Genomic DNA, 12,875 nt, shown 5'->3' on the forward strand with positions numbered 1-12,875 from the left:
ATCCATATACACCACATCAACCGGTTTACTCTCATCTACCTGTTTGGTCACTTTGTCAAAAACTCAATAAGATTCGTTAGGCACGACCTACCCTTCACAAAACCGTGCTGACTGTCCCTGATCAGATTATTCTTTTCTATAAATCCTATCTCTTATAATCTTTTCCAACACTTTACCAACAACTGAAGTGAGACTCACTGGTCTGTAATTACCAGGGTTGTCTCTACCACCCTGTTTGAACAAGGGAACCACATTTGCTATCCTCCAGTCCTCAGGCACTATTCCTGTAGACAATGATGATTTGAAGATCAATGCCAAAGGCTCAGCAATCTCTTCCCTTACTTCCCAGAGGATTCTAGGATAGATCCCATTCAGCCCAGGGGACTTGTTTATTTTCACAGTCTGCAGTATTTCTAATACTTCTTCCTTGTGAACCTCAATCTCTTCTAGTCTAGATGCAAGTATCTCTTTATCTTCCTCGCCAACATTTTCATTTTCTATATTACTTCACAAATGCTCAAATAATGTTAGTATGTCAGCTTGGAGATATCACTGCATTCCCATATTGCTCCGAAGAGATACTACTTGTTCATTCACCATAATTTACTGGTACTGATAATATGTTATTAATTACACCACACATATTCCCATGTACCTCAAGAAGTACCATAGAGAATATCTTGGTAATTACTAATAAACAGAATACTTGAGGTAACCTATTTAGTTGTTTACAATGTTTTCTTAAACATTGTATTTTTGTTTTTGGACTGTATTCGTGGAGGAGGGAAAATATTTTGCAAAGTTATTTTGCTCTTAACATCTGTTAGGAGCTTTGCAATATTTGTCAAAAGCAGTTAAGTGCCTTGCATTACCACCATCCTGATTAGATGACTACTGATTAGAACCTACAGTTCTGCCATCTCACTTAATGCAATACTTCTGGCACCACAATATAGATTCTGTGTTGATTACTGGAAATGAGTTTTTAAAAATAGGGATTGTAAGTAAACTATAGCACTCTGCACAAATACAAAAGTCCAAGTTTCTCTGGGACGTGTTAAAAAGCAATTATGCTGTTCGTATTTAGCTTTACAAAGATACCTCAATATTCCTAGCTGTTGCTAAACTTAATGTTACAAAGATTTTGCAATACAGCATTGGAAATGAGGAAAGACGTATCTCCTGGATGTATCCACAGAGCAGGTTATTGATTATCTTCTTCATAATAATTGATCTATGTAAAAGACAAACGAGGATGGTGTGAAAGGGTGGAGCTGAATAGGGAAAAGGGGTGAGTGGGGTAGATGAGGTGGACTTGGAGACAGACATAAGGAACCAACACAAACCTGGTCTTCTTCTCAAGGATACTGTGTTCTTGTTTTTTTTTTCAGAGTGATCATAAAACAGTCTAGGCTCTGAACTGACTGGTTTGGTACAGAGATGAAAGGGTTTACTGCGAGACCTTTGTTTATATGTAAACAGATGAGACTTTAGGCCACAGCTCTCATGTTTTAGAAATAGCCTGTATAATGAAAGGGGAGTGGTCAGTCCTGAAAGCTGAATTCTTGTTAGTTCAGTTCAGCAGTGGGCTGTGTGGAAACAGGCTGCTAACCTCTCAAGCACCCAGAGTCCTCGTTATTAGACCCACCCATCTCTCAAACCTGATGTTTAGTAGTAGTAAATCACTAGGTGAGAGAATTAATAAGAGAACTCCTTATTAATGAAACTTCAAGAGATCTATAGTCAAGGTGGAAAACATCCCAGTGCCATTTTCATCCTCCTTGTTCTGAGATCTGATGAAAGAAATCACACTCAAGGATAACAATGGGGGAGGCTAGAATGATGGGTGAAAGATATAATTCTGTGAAAATGACTGAGATTGTTATTGAATCACTGAGGCAAGTCCAATTGATTCTTTCTTTCTCTGTAATGGTTTACTAGGTTACTACTTCAAACAGTTAAAAACGGACACTTCCTTTTACTCCGGATTTAATCTGAATTCAAATTCTCAAACTACCATGATATGTTTGCTACTCACTGTTTCTGGATTAATAGGCTAGGCCATTGAGTTTTATATAACATAATAATGTGACTCCTGGGCAACCACAGCTTTGTCTTTGTAGACTTAATAACTAATATAATTTGACTCCAAGTATCAAAAAAATGCCCAAAATTGATTTATTTTGTAATTATTCATCATCATATTTAATGGAAATCTTGAGACAAGATAAATATTAAAACCTGAACACAAATAACGTAAGTAACTAAGCTACAAACGTAACTCAGTTCTCACATGGATTTGCATTTTGAAAAGGGAATGGAATTATAGCTATGTTTGACATCTGAATGATGCACACATGGAGGTCACATGAACAGTACAGATTTGCTGCTATAAAAATAATTCTTGAGTCTTAAAATGAATCTCTGTGCAATAATTTGTGGGAAAAGCTTTTGTTCTTGCTTGGCATAATTATAGATCTGCCTGAATTCATACAATTGAGCAGTAGACAGATCAAATTTTGCAGTATGCAGATCTGGCTGGGAGACCCAAGTGGCTGTTTACAACATAACCGATGGGAATATGGTGCACAATAGGACATTCTGCTCTCTCATAGACATTGGAATGTACCATTGACAAGCTGATTACATTGAATAAATTGACTCCAAAGAGAAATAGATGTGATTCTTAGGAAAGCAGGATTCGAGGAACATAATTGATCTATCAAAAAAGAATCAGCTTGTTCTATCATTTGATCTTAATTTGAAGAGGAAAAGGATGATTTGACAGAAATTTCCAAATCACGAGGGATCTGAACAGAGTTAGTCTCCACTAACAGAATTCTGACATTAAGCCAAAAAGACATTTGGCTTTCCACCACACATATGAGCAATGTGGCATATGAATTTCAGTGCTGATGTGATATCAAGTATGTAGACATTACACTCTGATAACTGTCAGACTCTATCAAACAACATAGGAGAAGCAAATTACTGCAGATGCTGGAATCTGTACAGAAAACAAACAAATGCTGGAAATCACAGCAGTTCAGATATATCTGTGGAGATAATGTTTTGAGTCTAGCTGTTTCTTCAGCAGAGCTGACGTGAAGACAACATGTTTGGTTGACCATTCATGCTAGGAGCATGCTGATTATGCTCAACCAGCCCGTATCTGAAAGCATCAGAATACTGTATCCAGCACTGGATGTGACTGAATTTTATTGATTAACATACATTAGATCATTTGGACTGTTCTAAGAATTACACCAGCAACCAATTATTAGTTGGGCTTGTAGTGTGACACATTTCCCCTTGCTCAAAATTACATATATTAACACACAGAACCCTGATGTGTAGGCAAAAGGAAATTGTACATAATTTGAGGATTTTTTGCATTATGGAGAAAAAGGTCACAGATACTGTGAACGTTGTTGCATTCTTGTGGCATGATTCTGACCAATCAGAGTCCATAAGCCTGGCCTGAGTATAAATATGAGGGCTTGCTGTTCATGTCGGATCTCCATGCCAACAATGGCTCATGCAATCAGCACCATCTTGTCAGGCTGCATAAATTAGTGTTTCTTTCACAAGACTGTTTCTTGTATCATAGAGTCATAGAGATGTACGCATGGAAACAGACCCTTCGGTCCAACTTGTCCATGCCGCCCAGATATCCCAACCCAATCTAGTCCCATTTGCCAGCACTTGGCCCATATCTCTCCAAACCATTCCTATTCATATACCCATCCAGATGCCTTTTAAATGTTGCAAATGTACCAGCCTTCACCACTTCCTCTGGCAGCTCATTCCATACATGCACCAACGCTCTGGGTGAAAAAGTTGCCCCTTTGTCCCTTTTATATCTTTCCCCCTCACCCTAAACATATACCTTCTAATTCTGGACACACCCACCCCAGAGAAAATACTTTGTCTATTTACCCTATCCATGTCCCTCATGATATTATAAACCTCTAAAAGATTACCTCTCAGCCTCCAACTCTCCAGGGAAAACAGCCCCAGCCTATTCATACTCTCCCCATAGCTCAAATCCTCCAACCCTGGCAACATCCCTGTATAGGAAGGAGACCAGAATTGAATGCAATATTCCAAAAGTGGCCTAACCAATGTACTCTACAGCCGCAACATGACCTCCCAACTCCTATACTCAATACTCTTGAGTCATAAGTTTTGAAGGAATATAATAGCGTGCTAAGTATGCAACGTTGTGGGGCGCTGGTGCTGAGGATTATGGTGGAGGAGATATTCTTACTGATTGCAGGAAATCAGGAAATTGAGGATCCAGTTACAGAAGGAGGAAACGAGACCTAATTCTTGTGTTTAGATATGGGTTTGTTTGGAATTATGGTGTTGAGGGTGGAGTTGTAGTCAATAATTAGGAACCTGATTTGGGAATCCTTGTTATCCATATGTTCTATGGATGAAGGTAGGGCCAGGGTCATAGAGTGCCTGTTACACCAGTAGGCAAATTTCAAAAGATCTCAGCAGTTTGGTAGGCTGGGGTTGATATGAGTCATGACTAACCTCTGGAAGTACCTCCTAATTATAGAGGCCAGGCAGGAGTCATTGAGGCGTGCTGCATGATATTTCTTTGGCACCGGGATGATGGTGGCTGTCTTGAAGCAGGTGGGGTCTTCAGATCTTAGTAAGGAGAGGTTAAAGATGTCTGCGAATACTCCCGCCAGCTGACCCGCACAAAATCTGAGTGCAGGGCCGGGAACTCCATCCAGTCCCATCGCTTCCCCTAAGTATGTCAGTATGTCAGCTGTGATTTAGTTGATTACATTCTTGGTTCTAGGTCACAAGTTTGTGGATTCAAATCCAACTCCAAGATTTAATGCAGCAACTAACTGACGCTCCTGTGTTGTACAGATGGAGGTGCTGTTTTTTGAATGAAATTTTAAACCGAGACCTTGTCTGCACTTTCAAATGGATTCTAAGATATTGTTGTGAAGGAACACATAGGATCTTATCCCCAGTGTCCAGACTCATATTTATTCTTTCATCAACAACATGAAAAAGGTAACTGTTCACTATCATGTCATTGGAGGATGTTTGCAATGCACAGATTGGTTGCTGTGTTTTCTATGTTGCAACAATGATTATACTTCAGAAGCACTTCTTTGATTGTAAAGTGCTTTGCTATGTCCTGTGATCGTGGGAAATGCTATAAAATGCAACTCTTTATTTTTCAATACTGCTGGAATCACTTTGATCTAATGTTGACAGTAAAATTTCAAGAACTAGATTTTTTAGAATTTGTTCAGAAAGGGGAATAAATATTTGAATTGATTCACGTTTCCAGCAGACAGGGCATTAAAAGAGTGTGAATCACATTTGAACTGAGAGGGACCACTCAAGCCTTATGAAGGAAGCCTTTCACCTAACAGGATACAGCTCCAAAATACCACATTTACTTTTACCATTAAGTTGCCTTAATGCACAACAGGCATTGAGAGAACAATATCTCAGGAAGACTCAGCACCTTCAGGAGTGGAAGATGGACAGTTACATTTTTCAAGTGGCTGTCACTTGTCTGTATGCTTCGGATTTTACAAATGCCCATCATACGGTTAGTTATTAATATTAACAAAGTAATAACAGAAGCACCAGTGACCTTGTTACATCTCATTTAATTTCCTTTTCCTTGGAAAGCAATAACAAGTGCTATAATTGCAGATTCATTTATTTAATGCCATTAGAAAAATGCAACGCTGTCTTAAAATTACATTCTACATGCAAGCGACAAGATCATTGTGCACAATGTTATGATATGTATATGAAACAGATGCTTTATTTATGTATTGGGTATATCATATTCACAATTTACAAGATTTTCCCATAAATTCATTCCTGATCTCACAAGTTAGTAGTAGAAAACAGCTGTTTATTGACCCCAGGGATCTAAATGCAGCTTAGCTTTTTCCTCATATTTCTGCTTTGACCCCTGATCGGAGTTCATTGATGTTCCATGTTCCAGCTACAATAAACAATGTAGACATTATATATTCTTACGATTTTGTATTTACTTTAGTCATTGTTTAATCACAACTGACACACTGTTTGTATTACCTCAGACAGTGACTGGGGTTTTTCGTTTCCTCACTGGCTATCACTTTAATGAAAAGAAAATGGTGCACCAAACATTGTGTGTAAAGGCCTAATATGAGTATATTAGAACCTGGAGCAAGACTAGACCACATGGCTCCTTGATCCTGCTCTAACAGTCAATACAATCTTGGCTAATCCTCAGCCGCTGATCCACTTTCTCAGTTGGTCCCCTATACTCCAATTCCTTGATGTATCAAAAATCTAGGTGCCTCGGACATAAACATTTTAAATGGTGTACCCATACCCTTACCTATTGTGCTATTGTATAAGTACACTCAAGTCTCACTGAACTTCAACCCTTCGAAACTTTTTGAAACATATTTTGTTTATTCTTGCTACCAAAGTAAATAACTGGACACTTCCACACTTTATGTGCCATATCTCAGTCACTTAATTTGGAAGCTACTTTAATAAAATAATCACAAATAACTAAAAAAATAAGGAAATAGGAGTATCTTCCTTACCCAGACAGTGGAAACAGTGTGAAATGTCATGCCATTTGGCTTAGTTCAGGAAATAGCATTGCTTAACTTAAGAAAAAGAAAGATAAATTGTGCTATAAATAAAGAGTGCACATGAAAAATCAAGTTTGATAACACTAAAAACAAGTGAGATAAGTAAGATTCTGGTGTTTTAGTGGTAATGTCTCTACCTGTATGCCAGGGGACCCGAGTTCAAGTCTCAACTACTCCAGAGATGTGATGTTTCTGAACAGGTTAAATCAAAAATATCTTCCGACTGGGAACCCTCCAACCGCAGGGGATGAACTTGGACTTCACCAGTTTCTTCATCCCCCCTCCCCCCACCTTGTCTCAGCCGGGGACCCGAGTTCAAGTCTCAACTACTCCAGAGATGTGTAATAATGTTTCTGAACAGGTTAAATCAAAAATATAAAAGCAAACATTCAAGTGAAATCAGTGCTTCTGGAAGGATTGTAATAGGATATATTGATAAATAGAGTTGACAAATGGTTATGTGGAGCTGATATCAAATGGTCTTTTTCTGCTATAAACTCAACATAATGGTAATGTATTGCATGTGGTATAACCATTGAACCTGATTGTCTTCATGCATACTTGATTCAGAGGTTGCTGGATAGTGATCAGGAGCAGAACATGATTTTTTGAAATTGTTATGAAGTAACCCTCCCGTCTGACAATTAAAACTGAAACACCCAGAGAGGTTTGTGCGAAGATTTGTAGCTCGGGTGCTCGTTGCTGTGGTTCTGTTCGCCGAGCTGGAAGTTTTTGTTGCAAACGTTTTGTCCCCTGGCTAGGCGACATCATCAGTGCTTGGGAGCCTCCTGCGAAGCGCTTCTTTGATGTTTCCTCCGGTGTTTATAGTGGTCTGTCCCTGCCGCTTCCGGTTGTCAGTTTCAGCTGTCCGCTGTAGTGGTTGGTATATTGGGTCCAGGTCGATGTGTTTGTTGATGGAGTTTGTGGATGAATGCCATGCCTCTAGGAATTCCCTGGCTGTTCTCTGTCTGGCTTGCCCTATGATAGTAGTGTTGTCCCAGTCAAATTCACACACACGCAGACAACAAGCAACATGAATTCGACGTGGTATGTCCTCGTTCCGTGGTCTTTCTCTTAGGCATCTGTTGATGAAGTTGCGCGGGTATCCGTTTTTGGCGAATACCTTGTATAGGTGTTCCTCTTCTTCTTTTTGCAGTTCTGGTGTACTGCAGTGTGTTGTGGCCCTTTTGAATAGGGTCCTGATGCAGCTTCGTTTGTGTGTGTTGGGGTGGTTACTTTCATAGTTTAGGACTTGGTCTGTGTGTGTGGCTTTCCTATATACCCTTGTAGTGAATTCTCCGTTCGGTGTTCTCAGAACCATCACGTCTAGGAATGGGAGTTGGCTATCCTTTTCTTCTTCTCTCGTGAATCGGATTCCTGTGAGTGTGGCGTTGATGATCCGGTGTGTTTTTTCTATTTCTGTGTTTTTAATGATTACAAACGTGTCATCGACATATCTGACCCAGAGTTTGGGTTGAATTTGTGGTAGGACTGTTTGTTCTAACCTTTGCATAACTGCCTCTGCTATGAGTCCCGAGATTGGTGATCCCATGGGTGTTCCGTTGATTTGTTCGTATATCTGGTTGTTGAATGTGAATTGTGTTGTGAGACACAAGTCCAGTAGTTTAAGTATGCCAACCCAAACTCTGGGTCAGATATGTCGATGACACGTTTGTAATCATTAAAAACACGGAAATAGAAAAAACACACCGGATCATCAACGCCACACTCACAGGAATCCGATTCACGAGAGAAGAAGAAAAGGATAGCCAACTCCCATTCCTAGACGTGATGGTACAGAGAACACCGATAGTACAGAGGCTCCCAAGCACTGATGATGTCACCTAGCCAGGGGACGAAACGTTTGCAACAAAAACTTCCAGCTCGGCGAACAGAACCACAGCACCCAGAGAGGCTCACCTCGCCTCATAATCTGATAAAATAAGAGTGATAAGTGGTATAACCAACTCTCACCCCAATCTGCTATAATGGTTTGGTTAAATGAATTGAAATCCTTTCACTCACTCTATAATCAACAAGGAACAATTTATTTATCTAACTCTAACAGTGCACAAATTAACAGAGCCAGTATCAAACTGATCAATTCCCCTCTAACTACTAATTGGTCCTGAATAAAACAAAATTCTAATGGTATGCTGTTCCAATAAATACAATTCCCACGTATATAACAAAACAATAAAATTTAGTCTCTCAAAATTACCACCAGACTATGTTTTCCAGAATGCTCCACACCCTCTCTCCTGATCTTCTTTCAGGAAAGCCTCCTCCTTTGAATTCTTGCATCAGGATCACCTCTCTCTGCTGAATTCTGGTCAGAAATGTTAGCTAAGAGAGCCACTGTACCTTTAATCAGATGATGGTTACTCTGAGAGCTGCGAGAGCTAATCTCTTCAGATGGTAGTTTGCTCTCTGTCAATTTTCAAATGCCCTCTTCTTTTAAACCTTTGATGACCTATAAATTTCTTTACAATCGGTTGTCAAAACCATCAGATTTAAATTTAATTTGTCCTTAGTCACCAAGTGCCTGGTTTAATTAGTTTAATTGGTTAAATTCAAAAATCTTTTGCCTTGGTAAAAATGCTGCTTTGCCTGCTAAAAGTATAGTCTGTTAATGCAAGTGTTTTCATCTGTACACCTGCAACTGGCAAGCTGTTGCCCACAGATACTCATTTTCAAATCACTAAGCATAAAAAAAACAAATCTTTTAAAGGGAACCCCTATCATTTTATGAGCATCAAATTCTCACATCCAGTGTTTCAATCCACAAATACTCTACCCAACTTTGCAACCATTATCCAATATTTTGGTATCATGTGGTTAGTTGCACCAATCCAGGGAGGGTGAACAGCCAATTGTGGGAGGGTGAACTGCCAGTTGTCGTGGTGCACATTGGCACCAATGATATAAGTAAAAAATGAGATGAGGTCCTGAAAGCAGAATTCAAGAACTAGGAGGAAGCTAAAGAGGAAGACCTCAAAGGTAGTGATCTCGGGATTGCTACCAGTGCCACGTGCTAGCCAGGGCAGAAATGAAAGAATAGGCAGGATGAACACGTGGCTTGAGGGATGGTGTAGGAGGGAGGGGTTTAGATTTGTGGGACATTGGGACAGGGTAGATAGAACAAGAGGTCACACGTTCAAGGTGAGAGGTAAAAAGTTTAAGGGGGATATACGCGGCAAGTACTTTACACAGAGGGTGATAGGTGTCTGGAATGCCTTGCCAGCAGAGGTAGTAGAGGCAGGCAAGATAGATTCATTTAAGGTGCGTCTGGACAGATGCATGAGTTGGTGGGGAGCAGAAGAATACAGATGCTTAGGAATTGAGCACTTGGTTTAGACAGTGGATTCGGATTGGCTCAGGCTTGGGGGGCCGAAGGGCCTGTTCCTGGGCTGTAAATCTTCTTTGTTCTTTGTAATCCAATTGCCACTGATGTGATTAATTAGCAAAACATAGATAAGGGATCAGTATGGTGTGCTCTTGTGGCACAGTGGTAGAATTTGTACCTCTGATCCAGGAGATCTGGGTTCAAGTCCCACCTGCATTGATTGTTACCTGTGATTTTATCCTGAGGTCGAACTCTTGACCCTGCCTGGGTTATCTTCCAAAAGAAGGGTCAGATATTTACTTAGAAGTGGGGAGTGAAGGCCACCTGTGGCACCCTAAGGCCAAGGGTATTTGGATCATGAGGCAGGCTAAGAAAGGTCCTAGGCAAACATGGATAGAATTATTGTAAATGTGATTTTATAAATAAAAGATAGAATGCATATTTACCAGGAATTATGTTGAAATGGCAATAAAAAAATGTAGAAAGCCAGCTTGAAAGCACAGGCCTTGTTACAACTGTGAGGCCTCAGCTGGAGTCTTGGGTGCAGTTTTAGTCCCTGTCTTTGGTAAAGGTTGTACTCACACTTGCGATAGACCAAAACAGATTCACTAGATTGATTCCTGACCTATCAAGAATTGCTAAGTAGATTATCCCTTTATTCATTCGAAGAATAAGGAATTATCTTTTTGAAGTGTATAAGATTCTAGGAGTTCTTGACAAGATGTTGAGAAGATGTTTCCAATGGAGATGTTTATTTGACTATGGAACATAATTATAGGCTCAGGAGATATTCATTTAAAATTGAGATATGTAGGAATTTCTTCTCCCAGAGGATAGTGGTTGTTTGAAATCTCCGCCCAAAAGAGAAGGTTAGATCACTGAAAGTATTTGAAAAGGAGGTAGATAGATTTCTCAAGTATTGTGGTGTTGAGTGCTGTGTTGAGCTGACATGAAAGAGGATTTGAGACCTGGGGCGTTCTGGATTATAACAACATATTGAGTAGAAAAAAAGTCTTCCCATCTCTGATCCTATTGCCAATTATTTTAAATTCGGTTGAACTTCAGCAGTGTCAGGGCTACTGTGGATCTGGATATTGGATTACCACGTTCGCCATGGAGGAATGAATTGCCTTTGAGCTTCTATCCCTGATCACTCCCCAAAGAAATGTAATCATTAGTTGACAATAAATCAATTCAGAGCCTCCAATTATCTGGGATAATATGATTGCTTCTGTGGTGGCTGCAGTATTTGTTTGCTGTTTACTTCTCATCTGTGACTTCCCCCCCCCCACCCCTGCAGCCAATGATAATGGGTTATCTTTAAGAGTTTACTCTCAGTGCCATTCTCCCGCCAACATGAATTTCTGGAGTCTAATGGATTGAGGAAGTTTGATTTAAAAATGAACATGATTCAGTCCCTAAAATTGAAATATAAGGTAAATGGGAAGAATTCCTCACTAAAAATATCCAGGTGGACTCAAAATAATGTTGGCGTTATAGGACATAAAATTTGTTTTTTCCCATTATCTATCTTTATTGGCTGAAATGTGTTTGAATTTTCAACTATTTTTGAAGCTGCGTAAAATATTTAAGAGTGTTGCCTAGCACTACATTTGCTTTAGATGGAATTTGATACAAGATAATAGCATAAAAGAGTTCTTCACATTTGGATTGGAAACCACAGACCAGTAAAACACTGACAAGTGAAATTTTGCAAACTGGCATTCCAACTTTTAATTACTAGTGACTTTTGCTCTTGCCCAATCACAATCTTATGTCTCAATTCCAGAAGTCAGTGTTTTTATTACCTTAGCTTATCAACATTGTTCATTTTTTGTAATTTCCTTTCTGGTCTCGGACCAGAATTTTAGGCCTGTATCTGAAAATAATTTGATGTACTTTATGTTCCAAAGATTGTTGAAAACCACGCTTCACAATTTTCACAGTCATAACACAATCCTTTCATATGATCTTTTCACAGCTAGGATCAGTCTTATGACATCAATTGTGCTTATCACAATCTTCTATTTATAAGATTCTCCTCACTGAATACATTCTACTCATTATCATCATTTTCGTGCTGGTTATTCAGTCCTCCTGGCTGATAGTCAACATCTTTCTTGGAACATCTGATTTCATAATTATCCAGCCTCGACTTCTGTTCTTTTATTGAGATACATCAAGTGTATTAACAGCCCAACTGGTATTTGCCAATGTTTATTTTCCCACTGAGCAATCATCTATTCTACTCCATCTAATTCTACCAGCATACTCTTTCCACCTCAGAGCATGTTACCTTCCCATTAAATACTTCTGTGTGATTTGCCTCAACCACTACATAGTGGGAGCAACATTTTCACCATTCTTTGGGTAAAGGAGTTTTTCCTGATGTCTCAATGGGATTTATTGGTGGCAATCTTTAATTTGTCACCTCTACATGGTTTTGGACTCCCTTACAAGTGGAAATACTTGCCCTATGTCAAATCTACTAAATCATGTTTGGTATGCTTTCCTTTATTGGTCAGAGTATTGAGTACAGGAATTGGAGGGTCATGTTGTGGCTGTACAGGACATTGGTTCGGCCACTGTTGGAATATTGTGTGCAATTCTGGTCTCCTTCCTATTGGAAAGATGTTGTGAAACTTGAAAGGGTTCAGAAAAGATTTACAAGGATGTTGCCAGGGTTGGAGGATCTGAGCCACAGGGAGAAGCTGAACAGGCTGGAGCTGTTTTCCCTGGAGCGTCGGAGGCTGAGAGGTGACCTTATAGAGGTTTATAAAATTATGAGGGCATGGGTAGGGTAAATAGACAAAGTTTTTTCCCTGAGGTCAGGGAGTCCAGAACTAGAGGGCATAGATTTAGGGTGAGAGGGAAAAGATATAAAA

The 12,875-nt window shown here is 39.5% G+C and overlaps 1 protein-coding gene across 1 annotated transcript in view; it reads left to right on the plus strand.

The window, feature by feature from the left end:
- dcc (DCC netrin 1 receptor) overlaps positions 1–12,875 on the plus strand; it is a 1,293,953-nt gene that overhangs the window by 909,219 nt on the left and 371,859 nt on the right. The window lies entirely within an intron of this gene.

Source organism: Chiloscyllium plagiosum, chromosome 1 (genome assembly GCF_004010195.1).
Source record: "Chiloscyllium plagiosum isolate BGI_BamShark_2017 chromosome 1, ASM401019v2, whole genome shotgun sequence".
NCBI classification, from domain to species: domain Eukaryota; kingdom Metazoa; phylum Chordata; class Chondrichthyes; order Orectolobiformes; family Hemiscylliidae; genus Chiloscyllium; species Chiloscyllium plagiosum.